Genomic DNA, 27,514 nt, shown 5'->3' on the forward strand with positions numbered 1-27,514 from the left:
TTAAAATATTTATCATACTTGGTCAGGTTGACTCACACCTGACAATGCAGTCGTATTCAGTAGGGATGGATCGATGCTTAGGGGAGTGACGGGGAAGGATAATGTGTTTTTTTTCCTCTCTGAACTCGCAGAAGCGTTTCCCAAACGATGTTTGCATTGCGATGATTGCAGAATGTAAATACTCCGAATTTATCATGTCGTGACCTTTTTTGAACTCTCTCAAATTGGGGAAGTGAGACAATGTGCCTTTCTGTAAATCTCTGGCAAGCACTGTCAACTTGCGCTTGAATGCCAAAACATCCTCCAACATGTGCAGGGCTGTACGTCCTTACCCCTGAAGAGCTGTGTTCAGCGTGTTCAGGTGCGCTGTCATGTCTACCATGAAGTGTAGCTTTTCCAGCCACTCTGGCTGTTCCAGCTCAGGAAAGGTGAGCCCTTTGCTGCCCAGGAAAGTTTTCACTTCTTCCAGACACGCGACAAAGCGTTTCAGCACCTCCCCTCTGGACAGCCAGCGATAAAAACACGTTGTAGCGGTGTGCTACACGCAGTCAGTAAACTGCAGTCAAAGATAGCTTTATTTGAACTAAACAGCCTTGCTTTTAAGCCTCCCTCAACCCGCCCCCCCATGGGCGCGGATGCTGCAAAAGACACGTACTCACAAACCCCCGTAGGCTATCTCCCTTAGCCTGAACGCTGGCTAATTGTGAGCCGGTTCGGATGTGTCAGGAAATGGGTCGCCACAAAGTCTTATTTAGATTGTACAAGATCACCATAATCTTCAAATTTAGATTTACATTTCAAAAACTAACAAACTAACATAAAATACATTTTAATTAAATACTGACCATGTAGCGGTGTGCTGCACGCAGCGCTAAAATTACGACACGGAGTCGGTAACTGCAGTCGAAGGAAAAAACTTTATTCGAAATCTTCAGCCTCACTTTTAAGCCTCCCTCAACCTGCCCCCCATGGCGCAGAGGCTCCAAAGCTCTGTGCTCGCAAACCCCCGTAGGCTATCTAATTGTGAGTCGGTTCGGATGTGCCAGGAAAAGGGTCGCCACAACCAATTATTTCCCAAAGCAACAGGGAGCCGCAGCACAGACGTAAAAGAGCCACATGCGGCTCCGGAGCCGCGGGTTGCCGACCCCCGGGCTAGGTAGAGGACGACAATTGCAATGACCAAATGTTTCTATTTACAGTGCCCAGGGTAGGAAGAGAAGTTCACCAATTAGCATTGTTGCAGAACAAACAGCAGAGGGAATTATGTGTCTCACTCTGTGGGTGGCGGGGAGTTGAAGGAGAAGGAAGGGTGCAGCAAGGCTCCAGGAATGCACAAGCACAGGGACCACCACCATAGGCGTCACACTTAAATAAAACACATCAAAAGGTTCAGCCCCAGTTCAGGGAAAAGCCTGGCCTGTGGGGTAGAAGGGGGGGCTTTTATTGGCTTGTGCATCAGGAAGTGCTGATGCCAGCCAAGGGACCCACTACATGACCCCTCCCATTACAACCATTCCAGTTACAGAAATTCACTCTTGCAGAATATACAAACCACTTCTCAAAAATTTGAAATACAGAATAAAATTCATTGACACAGAGTTTTCGTGAAAAAGAAGTTAAACAAAGGCAAGATTTATGCGCACGCAGTTTCTCGCCATGCGGAATCACGACTGCTTGATGGAGAGTTTGGACAAACTTGAGTTGTTTCTCTAGAGTTTTGAAGGCTGAGGGGAGATCATTTATAAAATTATGAGCGGCATAGATAATGTAGTCAAAGGCCCTTTCCCATGATCCCAGGATACAACGTGATTAGTATTGCTATTGAACAATACAGGGAGAATAGTCTGTTTAGAAATTGCTAATAAATGGCCTAGAAACTCATCATCAATTCTTTTCAATGCCGTTTTATCAAGGTAGAGCAATCCCCCAAAACAATTTCCACTTCTCATTATTTCGCTGAAAGACTGCACCTACATTCTCTCTCTCACATACCCATCCTCCCAGATTTCAGAAAGTTTTCTTTCTTGTTTCAAATCAGAGCAGGGCTGAATTATGTAAACAACTTACATCAGGAGCTTGCACCAGTGTTAGTTGCTGACATTCCTCACCATCCAGAATGTTAGTTAGGGTTGTAGGACACACCAAAAGACCTACTGTCCATGCCAACCATCCAGCACCTCTATACTAAATGTCATTTTTATTCCCCCATGGTCCCATCAACTCCCTTCAGATTTCAATATTCCTTGTACAGTCTAGCTACCAGCCCCACACATTTGGGATGTGGAGTGAATTTGAGTGATCATTGATGAACATGCAAACTCCACACAGAGAGTAGGATCGAACATAGGGCATGTGAACTGGCATCACTACCTCCTGCACCAGAGTTACTCCTTAGTCTGGAGCTTCTCACTTCATACCAAATTTGAAAACTCATGTGGTTAAAGGCCCTTGCGTCTGTTGCCTCAGGAAACAATCATCATGCTCAACCACTCCCGTCCTGCCTCCTCGTTCCAGCTCTCCCATCTCATTCCCCAGGCTATTCCCACACAAATGCTGCCACACTCCAGCGGAACCATTTCAATGCATAGCAATTGGCACTTAACAGGAAATAAGCGAGGGGGAGACAAGCCAAGAAAAGCAGCCTTGTACTTTGAAACGTCACCATGGAAACAGCTTTCAGTTTCCTCCTAAACATCTGGGGGAGATTCCCTCTGATCTGCTATTTATGAAGTTCTGGGAATTGATTGCCATGAGACCCCTATCAAACCAGCACATCAGTTTATTAGAAACATCAGATAATTGATTGTGCTCAGTAACTTGTACTGGAAGATCCGTTATCCAGCATAAAGCAGGTACAACACGTTGAGCTGAATATACGTTGGCTAATACATCATATGCACATGCCACAGGATATGACACATATAGACTGATAAAACAAAAACTCAGTGATCACCATAGCGAGACAGAAAAACAGCATAATGTAATGGGTGAAGACCTTGGTGTTCATGCGCGCGCACGCACACACACACACACACACGCACGCACACACGCACGCACACGCACACACACGCACACAGTTATAACTGACTTTAAAGTGGCAAAGCCTATCACTGGATGGCATTCAGGCTACATACTGTCAGAGATGGCCTATAAGAAACCCCTTTTATGTGGCACAATTAGTGGAGTAGCCTGAAGAACGGTCTCAGCCCAAAACGACAATTGTTTATTTATTTCTATAGAAGCTGCCTGACCTTCTGAGTTCCTCCAGCATTGTGTGTGTGTGTGTTGCTTCTTGGAGTGGCTGCCTCACAGCCCCGCGGACCCTGTTTGATCCTGACCGCCAACGCTGTCTGTATGGGAGTTTGCCCACTTGCCCTGTGATCACGTTGGCCAGTTCTGGTTTCTCCTCCACAGTCCCAGCATGGAATGCTGGGTAGGCTAACTGGACACTGTAAATTGCCCCCTAAAAGTGTAGGTGAGGGGTAGAGTCTGCGGGAAAACTGATGAGAACATGGGAGAATGAAAAGAAAATGAGATCAATATAGGATTAGTGTGAATAGGTAGTTGATGGTCAGCATGGAGTCAGTGGGCTGAAGGGCCTGTTTCTATGTTGCAATATTAGAATATTAAAAGTAACAGCAGTGGGGAGATGGAGGTGTTTCAGGAGGAAATTGTAGACTAAAGTACCCGGTCACATATGTCAATAGTGAAACAATTGTGGAAAAAATGTAAAATATTCAAGAAGCTTAAATTACAAAAGAACTAAAACAGCCCATAGGTTTGAGAAAGCAAGGTTTTGGTCCAGAGGCATGGTAGTCCAAGCTGATTGAGGAGGAAGGATGAAATTGCACTGGAAATAGTACAGAGGAGAGCCACTTGGATGTTGCCAGGGATGGAGTGTTTCAGTTGCCAAGTCTGGATATCTGGATTTGTTTTCTATGGATGGGTGAACGTCGAGTGGAGTCTGATCAAGGTATACAGATAGAGAAGCTTAAAGGAATAGAAAGACCTCCGCACCTAATGCCGAGCATGGAGATGGTGGGCTGAAGAGGTGTTTTGGTCCTGTGTGGCTCTACAACTCTACATCATCTTTCTCTCAATTAGTCCCTTAGAATCGAGGGCGATATACTTCCAGTCTGGTCCTGATGAGAGAGAGAGATATATGTCTGTGAATTTCTTAACAAAAAGTGTTATTGTTCCATAGCACTGAGGTCCAAGAGGGATGAGAACATACTGTGTCACACTGATTTAGCATGGGTGTGTAAGTGAAGACATACACACACACACACACACACACACAAACGTTGCTGTGCTTCCTTTTTCAGCATCCATTCCCTTGCATCACATTCCCAAAACACAATTCTGTAGTCTTCTATAATTTCTTTATCTCTCCCACTTTCACTTACCTCCTCTTCCCCCTCTGCTCCCCTGCTCAGTGTCTCTTGTCTCCTTCAACCAGATCAATAGCAAAATTTTATTTGAAGCGCTCCTACAGGGCTCTATCATATTGACTCCTACAGGAGCACCGTCAAACAAAATATAACTGAGCCACAATGTATTAGGAAATGTGATTGAAAGGGAGACACAACACAAGGTGATTGATGGATATTCCACTCAGCCATGGCAGAATATTTAAAATGAAGAATCTTTATCTGCCTGATAATCTCCTTCTCACAAACTGCCCACCTTCCTTCATCATTCATAAACTCACACTGCCCTTCTGTCCCTGGGCTTCTCACTCCCAAGAACTGCCAAAGGAAAAAAAAATTACGTACGATGATGTTCAAGAGGTCAGGATTGGAATAGAACAAGTATGTTCAGAGTTTAGGACTGCTGATGGCTGCAGAGATGGAGAGAAACAATTGCGTGGAATTACTTAAAAGAAGGAACGGGACTTTTTTAATGGAGAAGATAACAGCATCTGTTGATCATAAGTTGAAACAATTGGATTCATACTGGGAAAAATGGTTTAACTACATAACACCTCATAGGCCTGATTTTATTCTCACAAGTCAATGAATATGTTGTAAAAGAAAGATCACTCCTTACTTTGTACATAGTTTTCTTATTTCGATTGTTCTTTATCTCCTCTCCTTTTTATGTGTATACCTCAGATACTTATTACGTGGAGATTTGTGACAAATATGATTATATGATATATGTAACAGTATCTGAAATGCATCTTATGGAAATGTTTGTTTGATGATAAACTTCAATAAAAAATAAATTACCAAAAAAAACTGAAGCATTGGTTAACCAGAATTGAATACAGAATGAAGCCCAAAAAGATCATGAAAAAAGGTGCCGTGAGTTAGACCAGAGAGCAAAATTGTGGGAAGTAAAGGGAACAGCTGGCGTCCACCAGAATTGTAAAATTCAGAGCTATCAAAAGCCAGGGTCAAGGTTTCAGCATAGGATGAACAGAGCAGGATATGTTATTGAGCAGGCAATAAGGGTTCATAGTGAAGTTATAATCAGAGGTCAGTTGCTCCCCTTGGGTGAACCACACCACCAAAGTTGTAAACCATCTGGTGCAGCTTGTGGCTGACCTCAGAGTAGGACAGACCAGTGTTCAGAGAACAGAGCTTACAAGGACCGATTGAAGACTAAAGCATCTGTTCTCTCCACAGGGAATTTCTGCACACAGCAAGTCTGACAGTTTGAGATAGAGAAATGGCAGAACATAGATAAATGGGCATGGGTCCTTTCCCAGTGATGCCCACAAATTGAGAGAATAAGATAACATACTTTCACACGAAACAGTGCACTGATGAGCAGTAGGAGGGGTCAGTAGAATTCCCAGAGCCACTGAGGAAGGAGAAGGAAGAGACCTCTCCAACTAGAATGACAGGTGAGAATGGAATCTGGAGAAGGCTGGATGGAGGCTTGGTCAACCCTGTTAGAAACAGGTCATCAGGAAGGGGAAAGATAGCCCTCCATGCAAGTTTGGCAAGAAACTTTTGGTTACAGAGCTATGGGAGGGAGAGTTAAAAACAAATTTGGACAGTGACAGCAGAGTCTGAACAAGAAAGCAAGGCAGGGACTTAGGAAACCATCCAGAAGGACGAAGGAATGATAATTATGGGGAGGGAGCTGAAGAGAAGCAGTATCTGGAAAGTCATACAATTGCAACTAAGGACTGGTTGGTAACTTAAAGGCCATTTCTGTTCCTATCAGATTCTATGTCTAACCTGCTTATACATAAACCATCTGTAATATGGACAGCTTCCTATCAAAATACACTACAGATTCGTTTGGCATCTGTTCTATCCAAGGCTGCAAGAAATTAGAGTTTCGACACATTCTTGTCTATCACAAGAACCACCATCTTCCATAGGTTCTGTCTACCCTTTCTCCTAGCAGCCAGTAGAAGCAAAGGCCCCTACCCCAGGTCATTCTATCTTCTCCTCCAGCTCCTTCCACTGGGCAAAACATACATAAACTCACAGTAAGAGCACCAGGATTCAAGGCCAACTTTTACCCCACTCTTGAACAGACGTCTTTAAAATAAAAATGAACTCATTTTCTCTCAGTCCACCTCATCATGAAGCAAATGGTAAAACAGGCTGAGGTCAGCATGGTTTCCTTAAGTTGAAAACTTGCCTCACAAATCTGTTGAGAATTCTTTTAAGAAATAACTAGCAGGATAGTCAAAGGAGGATTGGTGGATGTTGTTTACTTGGATTTTCAGAACCTCTTTGACAAGGTGCCTCACATGAGGCTGCTAAACAAGATAGGAGCCCACGGTGTTACAGGAAAGGTACTACAATGGACAGAAGATTGGTAGAAGCCAAACAGTGGGAATAAAGATGACCTTTCCTGGTGAGCTGCCAGAGACCAATAGTGCATGTAAATGTTCACAATGATAAAATTAATGACTTTGTGACCAGATTTGAAGATGATACAAAGTTAGGTGGGGGGGGGGGGTTAGATAATGTTGAGGAAGTAGGGAGTCTGCACAAGGATTAAGTGAATTGGCCAAGAAGCAGCAGTTGGACTACAGTGGAGGGAGGTGTATGGACATGCACTTTGGTAGAGGAATAAAGGCTAGTCTATTTTCTAGACAGGGAGCTAACTCAGAAATCAAAGGTGCAAAGGGACTTGTGTGTCCTCATGCAGGATACTCTAAAGGTTAACTTGCACATTGAGTTGGTGGTAAGGGGGGCAAATACAATGCTGGCATTCAATTTACAAAGGCTAGAATACAAGAACAAGAATGTGTTGCAGATGCTTTATAAGACATTGGTTAGACTGCACTTGGGAGTATTGTGAGCAGTTTTGGGCCCCTCTCTAAGAAGGATTGCTAGCATTGGAGAGGGTCCGGATGAAGTTCATGAGAGTGGTCCCGGGAATGAAGGGGTTAATGTGCGAGGAGTGTTTGATGGTTCTGTATCTGCACTTGCTGGAATTTGGAATGGTGAGGGTCATTTCATTGAAAACCACAGAGTACTGAAATATCCATAGTCCATTGTCCTCTCTTAATAAACTCCTCCTTCTTCAGCCCTTTACCTCTCTCACCCATTATCTCCTAGCTTATTACTTCATCTCCCCTCTCCCACTCACCTACTTTCCCCTCACCAGGCCTTAGTTATTACCTGCTAGCTTGCATTACTCCCTCCCCCCTTACTTCCTCATTATGGATTCTGCCCCCTTCTTTTCCAGTCCTGATGAGCAGCCTCAGCCTGACTGTTTAGTTCTCTCCATAAACGCTGCCTGTCTTGCTGAGTTCCTCCAGCAATGTGTGTTTTGCTCAAGATATCCAGCATCCACTGAATCCATATCTGGAATATCAAAAGGGGTGGATAATGTAGGCATGGAGAAGATCTTTCTGGTATAGGGTCAGCCTAGGACCAGAGGGCACAGCCTCTGAATACAAGGATGCCCCTTTGGAACAGAGATGAGGAGAAATTTCTTTAGCCAGAGGGTGGTGAATCTGTGCAACTCACTGACACTGACAAAGTGGAAGACAAGTCACTGGGGTACATTTTAAACAGAGGTTGATAGGTTCTTAATTACTGAGGATGTCAAAGGTTACAATGAAAAAGCAGGAGGATGAGCTTGAGATGGAATAATAAATCAGCTATGATTGAATGTCAAAGCAGACTTGATGGGCTGAATGGCCAACACCCTGCTCCTATAGTCATGACCCTTGTGCTTTGTTTTCTACCTGCACTGCTCTTCCCTCTGAAGCTGCAACAAAACAGTCTGCATTCCGTCCCCCTTTTGCACAACCACGATGGAATGATCTGTCTGGATGGGAAGCAAACAGAAGCTTTTCACTGTATCATGGTAAGTGTGACAATAAAAAAAAATGCCAATTGTGTGTGCTGGCATAAGTATAAATATACCAATACTGATCCTTGCAGCATACCAAACCTTCACATTCCAAGGGAAGAGCTTCATGGTAGAGGCACAGGGTGCAAAGAAAATCTTGCGCCACAAGAAAGGAAACAGAACGAGAGGCATTGTCCCAGTAGTAGGTCATCATGGTTCTATTGTGGATGAAAGCTCAACGCCCTATTACATTATCTCTGCCTTTCCCTTTCTCTTCACAAATGCCGCCTGGCCCACTGAGTGTTTCCAACATTTTATTTCAGATTTCTAACAGCTGGCAGTTTAAAAAAAAATATCTGGACAAAATGTCCCGCAACTGAAGACACCTCAAGTTGAAGCTCCACACCAGAGACTTGGTGGGGTGGTACACAATTGGAAGGTGACATCATTCAGCTGAGGCAATAGCTGGGCATAAAGAAAAACGCAGCTCTCCCTGTAGAGTAGGGGGTGGGGGTTCTTTAGCATCTTGCCCAATATTTATTCCACAAACTAATGACAAAAACCAAGTACCTGATTGTTGCACTGTTGTTTGCATCTATTGGCAATTTAGCTGATGTTTCTACATTATAGCAACCAATCTATTTTTTAAAATACTTTATTGGCCTTCAAGAGCTGAGGAAAGTTCCTAAAGAGGCCGCAGAAATGCAAGTTGTTTTTTTCTCCTTCATGGAATCTGAAGTAAGCCCAGGGCATGCCTTCCTGCAGAGATCGGAATGCAGCAGAGTAACCAGGAGTGATTACAGTGGCTACAAAGGGTAAAACCATGCTAAGTGTTCACTGCACCTCGATCCTATTCTACATGAACACAATAAATGAGGACAGGAAAAAATTAAAAATATTTCCAATGAAACAAATACACTTTGGTAAAGCAGCAGAGGGTGGGAGTGATGGGAGCTCTGGGGAAGGACGAGGATGAAGAGAGCTCAGAAAAGCTGCCCGAACTGCAGAAGGTCACTTCCACGTGAGCCAAGCGTTCACAAAGAGGCAGGTGGGATCCAACACGCAAGGGAAGAGAGAATTCTAAATATTCAAGGATTGGGTTTTGGTTGGAGAACGTCGTGAGGGGACACACAATGAGGGAAAGTAGAGGATATTGGAAGAGATGGGCAGAACGTAGAAGTGGAACATTGAGAGGAAGCAAAGGAGGAGATGGGAAGGGAAGCACTAATGTGAGAACATAGGCTCTCAAGAAACAAGATACTTTGACAGTATTTTTTTGTTGTGTGCTTTAAAATTCCTCCCCTTACCCCGGGATTATCTTGCTGCTGGGAAATAGCAGCAGCATCAGTTGCAAAGGCCATTTGGCCCCACAGGCAATGCAACAGAGTTCATTCAAGTTATTGGATGAAGTGGATACGGGCCATAGTTGTGAATGAACATCTTACTGAGGATGCAAGGCTGGATGAACAGTTAGCAGAGCACCACAGTGACTCAGAGGTAGCAAGGAAGAGCTCAGGAGCTGAGTAAGGCTCTGCAGCAAGGAGCTATGTGATGAGAAACACTGTAAATGATTCACCCCAAATAATTTATGCGCACAGCTCAAAAACATATGGCAATTGTGTCATGCTAAAACAAGCAAGGCAACATCTGGTATTAGTAACTTGCAAAAGGCACGTTCCAGAAGTGCAATGCAAAGGCCTTGGATAGCTTGAGTGGAAGATCTGGAAGGAGTATCCTTCACTCAAGTTCTCAGATTGAAAATACCATCTTCTTACTGCTTTAACATTGCCAACCTAGCTGTTTCTGCTCGCCAGATTACCTGGCGTCAGCCTTGACCCAATGGACAGCCCTCTGCATCAGAATGTCAATGGTTCAAGTCTCACTCAAGGGTGTTGAGCAAGAAATCTGGGTTAACACTATCGGGACCATGGTGGAAATAATTCTTGGAAAATTGGTTTATTATTGTCACAGCTAGAGGTACAATGAAAAACTTGTCTTGCAAAGCGTTCTTGCAGAGCAGTTCATTATAGAAGTGCACTGAGGTCGTACAAAAGAAAAACAATAATAGAGTGCAGACTTAAGTGTTAAAGTTAAAGAGAAGCTGCAGTACAGGAAGACAATAAGGTGCAAGATCATACTGAGTTAGATTGTGGCGTCTAGAATCCATCTTATCATATTAGGGAACCGCTCAGTAGTTTTGCAACAGCCTGGTGGCACATGCTTTCAGCTTTTTTTCCCTCTGCGAGAGGGATGGAAGAGAGACTGTCCGATGTGGGTGTTGTCTTTGATTATGCTGGCTGATTTACCACAACAATGAGAAATGTAGGCAGCGTCCACAGAGGGGAGGCTGATTAACATGGCGTAATGAGCTGCAGTTTCTTGCAGGCATGAGTAGAGCAGCTGGACAGATTGCTTTCAATGGTATATCAAGGGCCAAAGGGAACATGCCAACATTTCTCTAGCCTCCTGAGGCACTGCTAGGCTTTTTTTTTGGCTGAGGCATTAATGTGTTTGGACAAGGGCAGGCTTTGTTGGAGATGCTTTGTATTAAATGAGACATTAGACTCGCTTCCTTTTCAGGTGAACATAATATAACCCACCAGGAGCTCTCTGCAGTGTGCTTGACAATACTTATCCCTTGTTCAGCTTCAATAAATATGGATTAACTTTCCAGTCCTAATGAAGGGTCTTGGCCTGAAACATCAACAGTTTATTCATTTTAATAGATGCCGCCTGTCCTGCTGGGTTCCTCCAGCATTTTGTGTGTGTTGCTCAAGATTTCGGGCACCTGCAGAATCCCTTGTGTAACTGATCGTACTGTTGGTTGTGAAGTGTAATGAGTGTGCACTTTTCCTTTTCCTGCAGCTACATTTAATTCAAGAATGCAGATACCTACCAGGCACTCCAAATGTGCTGGGTTTATGGAAGTGAAGCACACAAATGCAAATTTTACCTCACTTTGAACACATCATCTCTGGCAGGTGCCCACCAGCCCTGCCACCACTTAGAATGCTTCACGGAAGGACATATCCTAGCTGCGCTAGATCTACGTTCATGTGGGAAACAACCTGGAGGAAGGAACTTGTTGCAAATGTGAACTAGGTCTTGAGGGACAGCAGCAAAACAACAGCTCAAGATCACCAGACACTAACACTTCTTCCATGGTGCAGATGTCAAAACAGCTGGAAGTTAAATAACAAGGAACATGTATAATGGCCAAAATGAATTACACAATCCCACTACATCAACACACACAGAATGCTGGAGGAACTCAGCAGGCCAGGCAGTGTCTGTGGAAATGAGTACAGTTGATGGCTCAGGCCAAGACCCTTCATCAGGACTGGAGAAAAAAAGATAAGGAGTCAGAGTAAGAAAGTGAGGGGAGGGGAGGAAGAATCACAAGGTGATAGTTGAAACCAGGAGGGGAGGCGGGGTGAAATAAGGAGCTGGGAAGTTGATTGGTGAAAAAAACAAGGCTGGAGAAGGGGGAATCTGATAGGAGAGGACAGAAGGCCATGGAAGAATGAAAAGGGGGAGGAACACCAGAGGGAGGTGATGGGCAGGCAAGGAGATAAGGTGGGAGCAGAAAATGGGAATGGGGAATTGTGAAGGGGGGGGGCATTACTGGAAGTTACAGAAATTGATGTTCATTCCCAGACAGAATATAAGGTGTTATATTCCTTTTATTCAATCTAGGAAACCTCCGACCTGATGGCATAAACATTGATTTCTTGAACTTTCGGTAATGCACCCCACCTTCACCATTCCCATTTCCCTCTCTCCTTATCTCCTCGTCTACCCATCATCCCTTCTCCAGCCCTGTATCTCCTTCACCAATCAACTTCCCAACTCTTGGTTCACCACTCCCCACCTCCCGGTTTCACCTATCACCTTGTGCTTCCTCCTCCCTCCCCTCATTGACCCTTTTTCTCCAGTCCTGACGAAGGGTCTTGGCCAGAAACGTTGACTGCACTCTTTTCCATGGATGCTGCCTGGCCTGCTGAGTTCCTCTAGTACTTTGTGCGTTATTGCTCGGATTTCCAGCATCTGCAGATTTTCTCTTGTTTGTGATTGGCCCACTGCATCATTACATTCTTTTGGGTGAAACTGTAATATAACCAACTAGGAATATCGCAGCCTGTACTCCGGGTCCCCTAAAATGGAATGACAAGCCACAGACATTAAATAGGGGTTGGGTTTGAAAGTAGATGGGGACCACAGTGGAAATTAATTCAAGGACAGATTTTATCATGGAGTTGAGCTATTTGTCGATAATCCCATCAAAAGCCCAGAGCCAGGTTGGGGCAAGGCACAGAGAAAATCCCTCTCTATATATCCAACCAAACATGCACAACTCATTTTGCATCTACACATTGGTGGTGTCAATCTGTCCAGCAATTCACTAGCCAATCTTGGTTTATGTATAGTTTTTCATAAACACTACTATTTTCTTAATTTCCTGTAAATTTGAGTTCCTCTCTGTGCCTTGTGGCACACTGAGCGGCAACTTTGCTATTTCTTTAGCGTTTTTTTTTTTACGAAGCCCAAATACAAGCTCAATCCCACACAGATGGAAAGTGTGCAAGCAGCCAGCCAGATTTGAACCTGACACCACTCAGCTTGAAGTCTGGTGTGAATGCCACTACACCACTAGCCAAAAAGTTCCTGTAAATGCCCACAAGAAAATGGATGGCAAGGAAGCAGATGGTGACAAATTTACTTGCCTTTGAGTTGTTCGTTGGTGGACCCTTCGAAGATCCAGCTTGTATTTAGAACAATGTCATACAGCCAAACAACACAGAAACAGGCCATTCTGCCCATCATGTTCATACTGGCCACCATATTTATCTATCAAAGTCCTGTTTAACAGCCTTAGGTCCATAGCCCTCTGGGCCTTCATGATTAAAGTCCTTGTCTATATGCTTCTTAAAAGTTGAGAGACTGACTACCTGTCTCCATCATCTCCTCGGGTATCATATTCCAGATTCCACAAGGCACGGAGATGAACTCAAGTTTATAGGAAAATAAAGAAAACAATAAAATTTATGGAAAAACTGTTCATCAACAAAGATTGGTTAGTGAATCGCTGTACAGATTGACAACCCAATGTATGGATGTAAAATGAGATCTGAATGTTCGCGGATCTCCTTAAAACATTCTATCTCTTGTTCTATACCAACGTCATCTTGTTTTTGACATGCCCACTAAGGGAAAAATATTCTTATTTTCTACATTATCAATCCCAATAATGACTGAAAAAGAAGGGTGTGGAAGAATGAAAGGTGACCTCATCGTAACATGCCGTGAGAGTCTGAAAGGGAGTTATTTTTTTGCTCTGACTAGGCCAGAATGTAATTACCTTTCAACAAATGGACTAGCCCATTTCTGAAAATGAAGTTAAACTTCAGTTAGTCATGTTGTTGTGGCTCAGGTCAGACTACCTTCCCTGAAGGATATTTTTGAAAATTTGCATGTTTTTTACAACAGACTGCTTAGCTTAATACAAGAACATAGGAGAATAGGAACCATAGTAGGCCATTCAGCCCCTCAATTCTGCCCCACCATTTAAGGTGATCATGGCTGATCTGTCCCAGGCATCAACTTCTCTTCTTATGTCAATTTTACATAGGCCTCAATGTTTTATCATTTTATCAACTTCCTCTGTAAATACCGTCAGTGATCCACACCTTAAAATTCAGGATTGGAATTTTCAGAAGTTCAAAGTTACTGTTACATGTTAGTTTCTTCCAGCAAAGTCCAAAATGCCAAGCTGGAATTTTAACTCAGGTGCTATAAGGTTTCGGAAGATGGATCAGGCATGAGTCACTGAGTTAAACGGAGGCTCCAGTGGGGTGTGAATCATCAGAATTCTCCACCCCACAGAGCCATGAGAATACTCAAACCAAAGATTGATAGATTTTTTTTGTCAAGAAATCTGGCTAATTGTCATAAACACAAGAGATTCTGCAGATGCTGGAAATCCAAAGCAACACACACAAAATGCTAGAGGAAATCAGCAGGCCGGGCAGCATCAATAGAAGTGAATCAGCAATCGGCATTTCTGGCTGAGACCTTTCATCGACCTGGAAAGAAAGAGAGAAGATGCAAGAGTAAGAAGGTCAGGGAGGGGAAGGGATCGGAGGACAAGCTAGAAGTTGATAGGTGAAGCCAGGCAGGTTGGGGAGGTAAGAGGGGATGAAGTAGAAGCTGGGAGATGATAGTTGGAAGAGGCAAAGGAATCTGAAATGGGAGTAGAGTGGACCATAGAAGGAAGAAAAGGAGAAGGGGCACCAAGGGAGGTGAGGAGAAGATATGAGAGGCCAGAGTGGGGAACAGAAAGAGAGGGAAAGAGAAAAAAAAGTTACCAGCAGAAATCAATGTTCACACCATCAAGTTGGAGGCCGTCTGGACGGAATACAAGATGTTGCTCCTCTAACCTGAGAGTGGCCTCATCAGGCAAAAGAGGCGGTGGCCATGGACCAAAATGTCAGAATGGGAATGGGGATAGGAATTAAAATGGCTGGCCACTGAGAAATTCCACTTTTTGCCATGGAGAGAATGCTAAATTTGAGGATCTCCTATAATCATTCTTCATGATAGACAAACCCAGAGCCTTCTTTTCCCAACTTCTGTTTTTGAAGTTTAGTTCTATGAGCTCTCTGTAGTCCTCCATCTCTGGTTCTCCCTCGCACACCTTGTATGTCCTCCTCTAGTGGACTTTCAGATGCCAAAGCTTCAAAGGTTACAATTTCCTTCTAGATAAAGAACAGATTCCTTCTAGATTCAAAATGATGACAGGGGATCTCACTGAAACCTACCAAACATTGAAGGGGCTGGGCAATGTGGCTGCAGAGAGAATGTTTCCATTAGTGAGAGAGTCTAGGACAAGAGGACACATCAGAATAAAATATGTCCCTGAAGAACAGAGATGAATAAAGTGGTGAATCTGTGAAATTAACTGCTCCAGATGACTGTGCAGGCAAAGTAATTGGATACACTTAAAGCAGAAGTTCATGATTCATGATTAGTAAGAGTGCCAAAGGTTATGGGGTGAAGGCAGGAGATTGGGGTTGAAAAAATATCAGCCATGACTGAATATCAGATAAGACTCAATGGGTCAAAAAGCCTGACTTTGTTCCTGTGTCTTATGCACTTATGATATTATCCCACCTATAACTTTGTATTAAAATTAGACTCAGGTTTAAAGCTCCATTTACACTGAACCAATATGAAACCCCAGCTCCAAAGACCATCTCCCTGAACACTTTTACGACACAAAGCTAACATCTATCCTTTGCCATAACAATGCCATTCTAGCCCTTGGAGAAATAAATTAGCCTACAGCAATGCTGGATTTATGGCTGGTTTAATGCCATGGATGCATAGTCTTTGGGTTGAGGCATCGCCAGATGTATTTTGTGCAGTTTGTTACAGCCAACAGACAGAGAAGACTTTCATAAGTGTTGGTCTCAGCGGTGCAAATGAACCAACCAAATACACCACCCGGCCTCCAGAAACAGAGCCAATACCTCAAACTTTGGCACACTGAAGATATTTCCAAAACAAACACTATTAAACTAGAGAACTGCACCACCCCCATTACTTGGAACCATCCTCTGATTCCTTTTGCATTATTTTCAAAGGATATTATGGGACTGGCAGAGAAATAAATAAATTTTAGAGCACAAGATCAGGTCATTCTGTCCAGCTGTTTAATGGTGGTATTTCTGCTCCATAAGAGCCTCCATTCACCCAACTTTATTTGGCACTAATAGTAAATCTCATTGTCCTTTATGTATTCTACCATATCCTTAAATCCACCTCTGCTACCCACGTTGACCTCTACAAATGGTGACATTCCCTGTTCTCGAGTCTACTTCTTAAAGAAATATATAGTCCATACATAAACATAGTACCTATTTTGGACCTTGTTAATAAAGGTAGGAGTCCATACATACATTCATAAATACATTAGATCTTATATTTAGTACTTCAGCCATTAAAGATGGAAAATTGTCGAGTTGAGACATTAACTCTCTTTTTTCTTTCCACAGATACTGCCCGATCTGGTGTCATTTCCAGCAAATGCCATTTTTAAAAATGGAAATATCACAAGAAAACACTTCTGTATTTTAATATTTTAATTGGATCATCCTTCAGGAATCTCTTAATTGAAAGGATTCCAACTTGGTTAGATGACTAGTTAATGTTATCCATTACTCGGGTTAAATATATCCATAATACATTGTATTATTTCCTACAATATAGAAACCAGTACAAAACACAGTATTTAATCAGTGCTTAACCAAAAGTATATAGCCATCTGCCTTTCAGTCTATTCCTTTGAAAGCCTACAGTCCAAATCAGTGAATTTAAACTTTGCAAATTGGTTTATTATTGTCACAGTGAAAGATTTCGTTTTGCATGGCATCTAAGCAGAACATTATAACACATCATTACATTGAAGTATAAAAGGCAAAACAATAAGAGTTCAGACTAAAGTGTTGCAGTAACAGAGAAAATGCAGTGCAGACAGACAATATGGTTTAAGGACATGATGACGTAGACTGCCCTTGAGCCTGGTGGTGCATGATTTCAGGATTCTGTACTTTCTGCTTAATAGGAGGGAGAGAAGAGATAACATCCGGAGTTAATGGCGTTTCTGATTATGTCAGCTGTTTTGCTGAGGCAGCGAGGAGTGTATACAGAGTCCAGATAATATGTGAAAATGTGAGGGTATAGACAATAGACAGTAGGTGCAGGAGTAGGCCATTCGGCCCTTCTAGCCAGCACCACCATTCACTGTGATCATGACTGATCATACACAATCAGTACCCTGTTCCTGTCCTCTCCCCATATCCCTTGACCTCGCAATCTATAACAGCTCTATCTAACTCTCTCTTGAATGCATCCAGAGACTTGGCCTCCACTGCCTTCTGGGGCAGAGCATTCCACATATCCACCACTCTCTGGGTAGAAAAAGTTTTTCCGCATCTCTGTTCTAAATGGCCTACCCCTTATTCTTAAACTGCGGCCTCTAGTTCTGGACTCACCCATCAGCGGGAACATGCTTCCTGCCTCCAGTGTGTCCAATCCCTTAATAATCTTATATGTTTCAAGCAGATCCCCTCTCATCCTTCTAAATTCCAGTGTATACAAGCCCAGTCGCTCCAATCTTTCAACATATGACATTCCCGCCATTCCGGGAATTAACCTTGTGAACCTACGCTGCACTCTCTCAATAGCAAGAATGTCCTTCCTCAAATTTGGAGACCAAAACTGCACACAATACTCCAGGTGGGGTCTCACCAGGGCCTTGTACAGCTGCAAAAGGACCTCTTTACTCCTATACTCAATTCCTCTTGTTATAAAGGCCAGCATGCCATTATCTTTCTTCACTGCCTGCTGTACCTGCATGCTTGCTTTCATTGACTGACGTACAAGAACACCTAGATCTCGTTGGTATGAAGAATCCCCTCTGGTACGAAAAATAGAATGGAAGAATGTTGCTTCAATGGAGTGAGAAAGCAGAATGTGGCTATAAAGAGGGGTTCCTGCGGATCCCTTGGTTAATGGTAAGTCTCCATGGCATAACGTAAGTTGGGAACCGTTGCTGTAAAGGGATTTGGTCTCCTTGTATATGAAGTGCGGAGTCAGCATACAGAAACTGCAAGGAATTAGGAAGGCAAATTGAATGTTGTTTTTTTGCAAAGAGAATGGGGAATAAAAGTAGGAAAGTTTTGCTACAACTGCACATGACCTTGGCAAGATCACAGGTGGCGTACTTCAGGCAGCTTTTCTCTCATTCTGGGGAAGATATATTAATGGCAATTCACTTGCCTTGATTCATGGAAGGAAATCAATGATTTATGAGAAAAGGTGGAGACAATGTTCATTCATTACAGTAAAACTAAGAGGTGATCTCGTTGAATCATTAAGCACCAAGAGACAAGGTAGATATGGGCAGGTAGTTTCCCCTCATGGGGGAATCTAGAAAGTGGCCAAAGAATAAGAGCTCATGCATTTGTGACAAAGACTAGAAGATGAGAGATGAAGATATTAAAGTAGGGGTTCCTAATCTAGGGTTCATGGACCCTTCAGTTAACGTTTGGGGTTCATGCATAGAAAAAGTTGGGAACCCCTGTGCTAAAGGGTCATGAATTTCTGGAACTTTTTTGTTACCTAGGGAACCAGAGGCCAAATCATTGCTTATATTCAATGATCAATAGATTTTTGAGCTACCAGGGAACCATGGGTTATGGACAACATGTGGGAAAGTGGAGCAGAGAAGAAGATCATAACAGATACAATCATCTTGAATGATGAACCATATTCAAGGATCAATAAGGGCAATTTCTTTGTCTATTTCTCATGTTGTTAACATGGAATGAGGATTCCGAAAGGCTCTACCACAAATTCCTCTTCTTCATCCTCATCACAATGATGTCCTTGGCCATTCGTGATAGGGTCAGGAGCTTCACAGGACAGTTTCAAGGAGAACAGAAACCAGATGCAGTTCTACCACTACGCATGACACACTGCCAAGATACCAGTTTTTTGTGCCAATATAATTTTGCTTCCTCGCAGCCTTATGCAAAGCAAGCAGCCCCAACTCTTGCAAACTCTGCCCACTCTGAAAGGCTGCTGTTGAGGCAGCCAAGCTCTCACCAACACTGCTCCCATTGATTTCAACAGCACCAGCTTTGTATGCATGAGCAGCTTCCCTCTTAAACAATGGACTCCTTGTAGCCCAGTGTCAACACAAAGGCAGCAATGGTTGGCAGCGCCAAGCAGAGCCATTCTGTTCTGCAGCCTGTGTAGTGTAGAGGGCATCTGGGGAAAAAAGGCGAAGCAACTCGTAGTTATATAACATCATTTGCAACCATAGGACCTTAAGCCAATTATTTACTTTTACCCTTAACTGAAGTAATTCAGGTCCTCAAGACAGCAATAAGATCAGAATCAGATCATCTCTTTTCAGATATTGGTGGCAAAAACAACAGCAAAGTTCTCCTGACCAGTATCCCCAATCTGCTTTCCCAGTATTATTGAACACTCTCACCACCCCCAATCACTACAACACTCCCACCACCCCCAATCACTACAATACCCTCAGCACCCACAATCACTACAACACCCTCACCACCCCCAATCACTACAACACTCCCACCACCTCCAATCACTACAACACTCCCACCACCCCCAATCACTACAAAACCCTCAGCACCCACAATCACTACAACACCCTCACCACCCCCAATCACCACAACACTCTCACCACCCCAATCACTACAACACTCTCACCACCCCCAATCACTACAACACTCCCACCACCCCCAATCACTACAATACCCTCAGCACCCACAATCACTACAACACCCTCAGCACCCACAATCACTACAACACCCTCACCACCCCCAATCACTACAACACTCTCACCACCCCAATCACTACAATACTCTCACCACCCCCAATCACTACAACACTCCCACCACCCCCAATCACTACAACACTCTCACCACCCCCAATCACTACAACACTCTCACCACCCCCCAATCACTACAACACTCCCACCACCCCCAATCACTACAATACCCTCAGCACCCACAATCACTACAACACCCTCACCACCCCCAATCACTACAACACTCTCACCACCCCCAATCACTACAACACTCCCACCACCCCCAATCACTACAATACCCTCAGCACCCACAATCACTACAACACTCTCACCACCCCCAATCACTACAACACTCTCACCACCCCCAATCACTACAACACTCCCACCACCCCCAATCACTACAACACTCCCACCACCCCCAATCACTACAATACCCTCAGCACCCACAATCACTACAACACTCTCACCACCCACAATCACTACAACACCCTCACCACCCCCAATCACTACAACACTCCCACCACCCCCAATCACTACAATACCCTCAGCACCCACAATCACTACAACACTCTCACCACCCACAATCACTACAACACCCTCACCACCCCCAATCACTACAATACCCTCAGCACCCCAATCACTACAACACTCTCACCACCCCCAATCACTACAACACCCTCAGCACCCGCAATCACTACAACACTCCCACCACCCCCAATCACTACAACACCCTCAGCACCCGCAATCACTACAACACCCACCACCCCCAATCACTACAATACCCTCAGCACCCACAATCACTACAATACCCTCACCACCCCAATCACTACAACACTCCTACCACCCCCAATCACTACAACACCCTCACCACCCCAATCAGTACAATACTCCCACAACCCTCAATCACTACAATACCCTCAGCAGTCCCAATCACTACAACACCCTCACCACCCCTAATCACTACAACACCTCAGCACCCCCAATCACTACAACACTCCCACCACCCCCAATCACTACAATACCCTCAGCACCCACAATCACTACAACACCCTCACCACCCCCAATCACTACAACACTCTCACCACCCCAATCACTACAACACTCCCACCACCCCCAATCACTACAATACTCTCAGCACCCACAATCACAACACTCCCACCACCCCCAATCACTACAACACCTCAGCACCCCCAATCACTACAAGACCCTCAGCACCCGCAATCACTACAACACCCTCAGCACCCCCAAACACTACAACTCTCTCACCACCCCCAATCACTACAACACCCTCAGCACCTGCAATCACTACAACACTCCCACCACCCCCAATCACTACAACACCCTCAGCACCCACAATCACTACAACACCCTCACCACCCACAATCACTACAACACCCTCACCACCCCCAATCACTACAATACTCTCACCACCCCCAATCACTACAATACTCTCAGCACCCACAATCACTACAACACCCTCAGCACCCACAATCACTACAACACCCTCACCACCCCCAATCACTACAACACTCTCACCACCCCAATCACTACAATACTCTCACCACCCCCAATCACTACAACACTCCCACCACCCCCAATCACAACACTCCCACCACCCCCAATCACAACACTCTCACCACCCCCAATCACTACAACACCCTCAGCACGCTCAATCACTACAACACTCCCACCACCCCAATCACTACAACACTCCCACCACCCCCAATCACAACACTCTCACCACCCCCAATCACTACAACACCCTCAGCACGCTCAATCACTACAACACTCCCACCACCCCAATCACTACAACACTCCCACCACCCCCAATCACTACAACACCCTCAGCACCCACAATCACTACAACACCCTCAGCACCCCCAATCACAATACCTTCAGCACCCCCAATCACTACAATACCTCAGCACCCTCAATCACTACAATACCTCAGCACTTCCAATCACTACAACACCCTCAGCACTTCCAATCACTACAATACTCTCAGCACCACCAGTAATGTGACCAGAACACCCAATCAATTGTCTGAAACTGCACCCTCCCTCCTCCCCATTAAAGACCCCAACATTTTAGATGCTCCAGAACATCTTGCTGACACAAGCTCTACCGCTGAAAATTGCGGCAATCCACACCTACTTGCTCACCCCTACCAACTAAGCCTCTCTCTGGCTCCCAGCTGTTCCTACTCTAAAAGTTCTAGGTTTCTCCCCAACACCCTTCTGCTGTAACCTCCCAAATGGAAGGAGAAAGGGCCTATTGAGGTCACAGTGAGTCTCGAGCACAGTGGGATGTCACAGCCTTCCCTTCAGAGAGCCATCAAGATCTACAAGAGTCAATATTTGGTCTTTGCAACTACTGGTTCTGCTCTGTGGTGTCTTCCTTGCTGCAGTGGTGGGGGTAGGGGTCTGGTCCATCACAAATGAAAAATGGCTCCAGTCTGCAGCTGTCCATCTCACCCTCCTGTCAAATGGATAAAACGCTTCCTTCTGTAGATGAGCTGGGTTCAGTCGACAACAGCCTTAGTGTAAGCTGCATGAGTTGGGTAAATAACATCAAAGTAGAATGCCTGAAATACTTGGCAACTCAGAAAGAGAAAGCAAGAAGAGATATAAAGCTAACAGACATTGACTAATGTGAGATCAGCTTAGTACAGGCTAACGTCCTGGAATAAGTAGGGGTTAAGAAAGAGGATGTGCTGGAACTTCTGAAAAACATATTAGGATAGATAAGTCACCGGAGCTGGACAGGAAATACCCCGTCACTATAAAAAGCAAGGATTACACCTCCAGCTCACTCTGAGAAGCGAGGGTTATTCCCCAGATTACTGACTCCTGAACTCAGTATTTGACTATAAAGAGAAGCTTGCCATACATCCCGCCCCTTCCAAGGTTTTCTCCCCTGAAGTTGCTTAGACTTTGCCTGTACAACATCAGGGGAGTGTAGTAGCAGAAATACTGTGCTGACATTAAACCAAGACCACACCTGCCTTCTGCAGAATATCCTGTTTGAAAGAACAGCAGTGTTCTTCCTGCCTCCTGGGCAGACCTTGTCTATCAGCTGCCATCACCAAAGTAGAGTTACCCTTTGCTTGTTTCACTTGATCCACCCTGCTGTGTGTATGTTGGCTGCTGTGTTTATTTAACCAACAGTGATCTCCCTTTTCAAGTCTTGGACGATATGTAAAGTGCTTTGGAATGTAATGCTCTGGTGTTACATTTGTTTCTTTCCTCCTATCAGGTGCTGCTCCAGTCCTGATTCAAACACAGTAGCTCAGAGTTTCTGCACCTGACTCGCAGGAATGGCCTCAGTCAGCTCCGTCAGGCAGCCACATTGATCGCCTGCCCAGCGGCAGACTCAGAACAGACACTCCACTTCCGAGTGCTGCACAGGAAGGCATTATCAAGTGATCACAGGAACAGGTTCAATAAACTGCTCCTATAAAAACCTTGAGCAGGAATCTCTGGCCCATGACTGCTTAAAGAGAAGAGAGAAAATTAGGGGTGGTTGCAGTAATATAGCACAGGAACAGACCCTTCGGCCCACTCTGTTTCTGATGACCATCAAGCACCTATTTATAGTGTCCCCATTCATCAACACAGCCTGTAGTCTTCTATACCTTGGTGATTTTAATCCTCCTTTACATGCTTATTCAATATTGTGAGAGAACCTGCCTTCACTACCTTCAGCATAGTATGACAGAATTAGGAGCTTGAAGAGATTTGGCATGTCAATAATTGCATTCAAAAACTTCTATAGTTGTACTACTGGGGAGAGCATTCTGACAGGCTGCATCACTGTCTGGTACGGAGGGGCTACTGCACAGGACCAAAAGAAGCTGCAGAAGGTTGTGACTCTAGTCAGTTCTGTCTTGGGCACTAGCCTACAAAGTACCCAGGACATCTTCAAGGAGTGGTGTCTCAGAAAGGCAGAGTCCATCACTAAAGACCTCCAGCACCCAGGGCTTGCCCTTTCCTCACTGTTACCATCAGGAAGAAGGTACAGAAGCCTGAAGACACACACTTAGTGATTCAGGAACAGCTTCTTCCCCTCTGCCATCTGATTCCTGAATGGACATCGAAGCTTTGGACACTATCTCACCTTTTTAAAAAATATACAGTATTTCTGTTTCTGAACGTTGTTAAAAATCTATTCAATATATGTAATTGATTTACTTGTTTATTTATTATTATGTTTTATTTTATTTAGTATTATCATTTTTTTCTCTCTCTGCTAGATTATGTATTGCATTGAACTGCTGCTGCTAAGTTAACAAATTTCACGTCACATGCCGGTGATGGTAGACCTGATTCTGAGCAATGTGTTCCAAACTTCAACCAATCTCTGGATGAAAATTATTCCTCCTTACTTTCCCTCTAGACTTTTTACTCCTTGACTTTTGCCCTCTGGAAACACACAACTAGTATTGAGGATCTCAAGTTCCTGTATACACAGAGAAAGGAGCAAACTAGCTCAAGGTAAACACGGTCGATGCTGTGGTCAAATCAAGACTTACAAAAATGCTGGATGAACTCATCAGGTCGGGCAGCATCCATTGAAAGGAGCAGTCAACGTTTCAGGTCAAGACTCTTCGTCAGGACTAAAGAAGGAAGGGGCAGGGGCCCTATAAAGAAGGTGGGGGGAGGGTGGAAAACCAATCAGAGGGAAGATCAAGGGGTGGGGGAGGGGAAGCAGGGAGGGGATAGGCAGGAGAGGTGAAGAAAGAATCTAAGGGCACAATCGGTAGTAGAAGAAGGCAGAGTCATGAGAGATGATAGGCAGCTAGAAGAGCAGACAGAGTGAAGGTGGGATGAGGGAAGGGAGAGGGAGGGAATTACTGGAAGTTGGAGAATTTGATGTTCATACCAAGGGGCTGGAGACTACCCAGACGGTATATGAGATGTTTTTCCTCCAACCGAAGTTTGGCCTCATCATGGCGGTAGAGGAGGCTGTGTATGGACATATCCAAATGGGAATGTGAAGGAGAGTGAAGTGAGTGAACTAGCTCATGGACTGTCCGCCCCCCACCATGTCAAGCACATCCTGCCCCATCTGTGGAAGAGGGAGCAGTGCAGAAGCAAGTAACTCAAGAATGACCCTAGGGATGAAAGGCTGAAACTGTGAGGTACATTGGATACCCCTGGCCCTGTACTTGATGGAGTTCAGAAGGATGAGGGAAGACCTCATTGAAATCTGGTATTGAAAAGACTGGATAGCGTGGATATGAAGAGGATGTTTCCAATAGTAGGAGAGACTACGGTTTAAGGACACAGCCTCAGAATAAAAGGATATCCTTTTAAAAGTGAAGTGAGGAGAAATTTCTTCAGCTCGAGGTAGTTGAATCTATGGAATTCTTTGCTGCAGACATTGGTGGAGGCAAGATTTTTGGTGCATACAGTATAAGGCAGAGTTTGATACGTTCTTGATTGCTTAAGGGGTTAAGAGTAACAGGGAGAAACTTGAAAGCAAAAGAATGGGGTTAAAAAAACAGCCATGATTGAATAGTGGAGCAGCCTTGAAGGGGAAGGAGGTGAGGGGGAGGGGGAGAGGGAGGGGTGAGGGTGAGGTTGAGGGTGTGGCGTTGAGAGGGTGAAGGGGTGAGGGGAAGGGGAAGGGAGTGAGGGGGAAGGAGGTGAGGGGGAAGGGGAAGGAAATGAGTGGAAGGGAAAGAAGGGGAGGGGAAGGAGAAGTGGGTGAGGGGAAGGGGTAGGGGAAGGAGGGGGTGGGGAAGGGGAAGGGGAAGGAGGTGAGGGGTAGGGAGTGAGGGATAGGGGAAGTGATGAAAGGAGAAAAAACAATTCTCCTCTCAGCCATTCCACACAGATACCTTCACAAAGTGGAGCACCAGGAGCTTTGACTGATTCATTTGAACCCCATAGCAGGAAGACTACTTGTTTTTACATCCTGCCTATGGAGGGCTCCGATCACAAGGACAGGGCTTCTGGTGCTGTTAGTTGTGTCATTCTTTTCAAACCTGCACCTGAGCCCAAGCCCTGCGTGACACAGGTTTAGACATCGAAAAGCTATGGTCTATAGGTTGGTTAGTCTGCACTTGGTGTATTCAGTAGCTTTGTTCACCCTGTTGTAGGAAGGATAACATTAACGTGGAAGGAGTGCAAAGATATGCGCTCGCATATCAGTCTTAGTCTTCAGCCTTAATGAAGAATATTGGTCTGAAACATTGACTGTTAATTCCCCTCCATAGACGCTGCCTGACCACCAGCATTTTGAGTTGCTCAAGATTACATCTCCAGAATCTCTTGCGTTTATGATTCACTAGAATTTTGTCAGTACTCAAGGGCCTGAGAGAGAGATTGATTAGGCTAGTTCCTTACTTCTTGGAATGTAAGGGACCCAGAGGTTATCTTACAGAGGTGTAGATATACAGCTGAGTCTTGACCTGAGGTGTTAGCCTTCCAATGTTGGGCCACCCGTTTGTGAAGTGGTTGTTTTGTCTCGCCGATATACAGATCTGTGAGTTCTCATTACATTGAATAGCATATACTATATTGCTGTATTTGTGTTTGGGTGTATATCAGTATATCTACATCTACACATTGGGCTTGTACACGCTGGAATTGAGGAGATTGAGAGGGGATCTGATTGAAACGTTTAAGATAATTAAAGGATTTGATAGGATTGAGGCAGGAAATATGTTCCAGATGTTGGGAGAGTCCAGTACTAGAGGGCATGGATTGAGACTAAGAGGTCAGTTATTTAAAACAGAGTTGAGGAAGAGCTTCTTCTCCCAGAGAGTTGTGGAGGTGTGGAATGCACTGCCTCGGAAGACGGTGGAGGCCAATTCTCTGGATGCTTTCAAGAAGGAGCTGGATAGATATCTGATGGATAGGGGAATCAAGGGATATGGGGACAAGGCTGGGACTGGGTATTGATAGAGAATGATCAGCCATGATCTCAGAATGGCGGTGCAGACTCGAGGGGCCGAATGGTCTACTTCTGCATCTATTGTCTATTGTCTATAAAGGACAAGAACCACCCCTTTGATGAGATCAATGTGCACAGGGAGGACAAGTGGTTAGAAAAAGGGGTCAAAATGGAAAGCTATTCCTGTACAGAGGGGATGGGGTACAACACCACCTATCAGCGACTTACCATGTTGTCTTAACCTCTCTACCCCGGCAACTTTACAACAGTTCATACCTCCATTCGTGCAAAGATGAGACTAATGACCCTCTCATTACCTCTACGACTCTTGACAACCCGTGCATTGATAGAAGTTTGTCGATATTTTAGATGACACATGCTTCATGTTTGGAATGACCTGCTAGTGAAAGTCTTTGAGGCATGCAATAGCACAGGATATTTTGCAGATGCTGGAAATCCAGCAATACAGACACAAAATGCTGGAGGAACTCAGAAGGTCAGGCAGCATCTATGGAGAGGAATAAACAGTCACCATTTTGAGACAAGACCCTTCATCAGGCAGGTGTGTCTCCGTGTGTGTATAATATATAATAAACATTTGAATAAGGAGATGGATAGGAAAGATTTAGAGTGTTATGGGCCAAACACAGGCAAAGATAAATAAATAAATGAGACTAGCATAGGTTGGCCCCTTGGTCATCAGCATGGATGACTTGGCCAAAAAGTTGCACGACTCTGTGACAAAATCCAGCCTCACGCTCTCAGTGCAGTTTTGTCTGACAAAATCAGTGCAGTTTGGAGATGTTAAACTAAGCTCCAAATGATGGATTTTAAAGATCCTATAGTTTTATCTGAAGAAGTTTTTTCCCCTTGAGTATTCCAGCCAATTACTGCTCCCTGCTGACTGAACTGTGAAAGCTTTGGTTTATACAAACT

The 27,514-nt window shown here is 44.4% G+C and overlaps 1 protein-coding gene and 1 long non-coding RNA gene across 3 annotated transcripts in view; one reads left to right on the top strand and one right to left on the bottom strand.

Annotated features, from left to right (window-relative positions):
- LOC132383311 (uncharacterized) overlaps positions 1-19,758 on the top strand; it is a 56,997-nt gene extending 37,239 nt beyond the window's left edge. Inside the window, exons 2-3 of the long non-coding RNA XR_009508625.1 lie at positions 8,191-8,289; positions 16,329-19,758. This is a non-coding gene — a long non-coding RNA (uncharacterized LOC132383311). The remainder of the gene's footprint in view (positions 1-8,190; positions 8,290-16,328) is intronic.
- LOC132383172 (pleckstrin homology domain-containing family G member 3-like) overlaps positions 1-27,514 on the bottom strand; it is a 218,491-nt gene that overhangs the window by 187,384 nt on the left and 3,593 nt on the right. The gene's annotated exons all lie outside the window — the stretch shown is intronic.

This window comes from Hypanus sabinus, chromosome 2 (genome assembly GCF_030144855.1).
Source record: "Hypanus sabinus isolate sHypSab1 chromosome 2, sHypSab1.hap1, whole genome shotgun sequence".
Classification (NCBI taxonomy): Eukaryota; Metazoa; Chordata; class Chondrichthyes; order Myliobatiformes; family Dasyatidae; genus Hypanus; species Hypanus sabinus.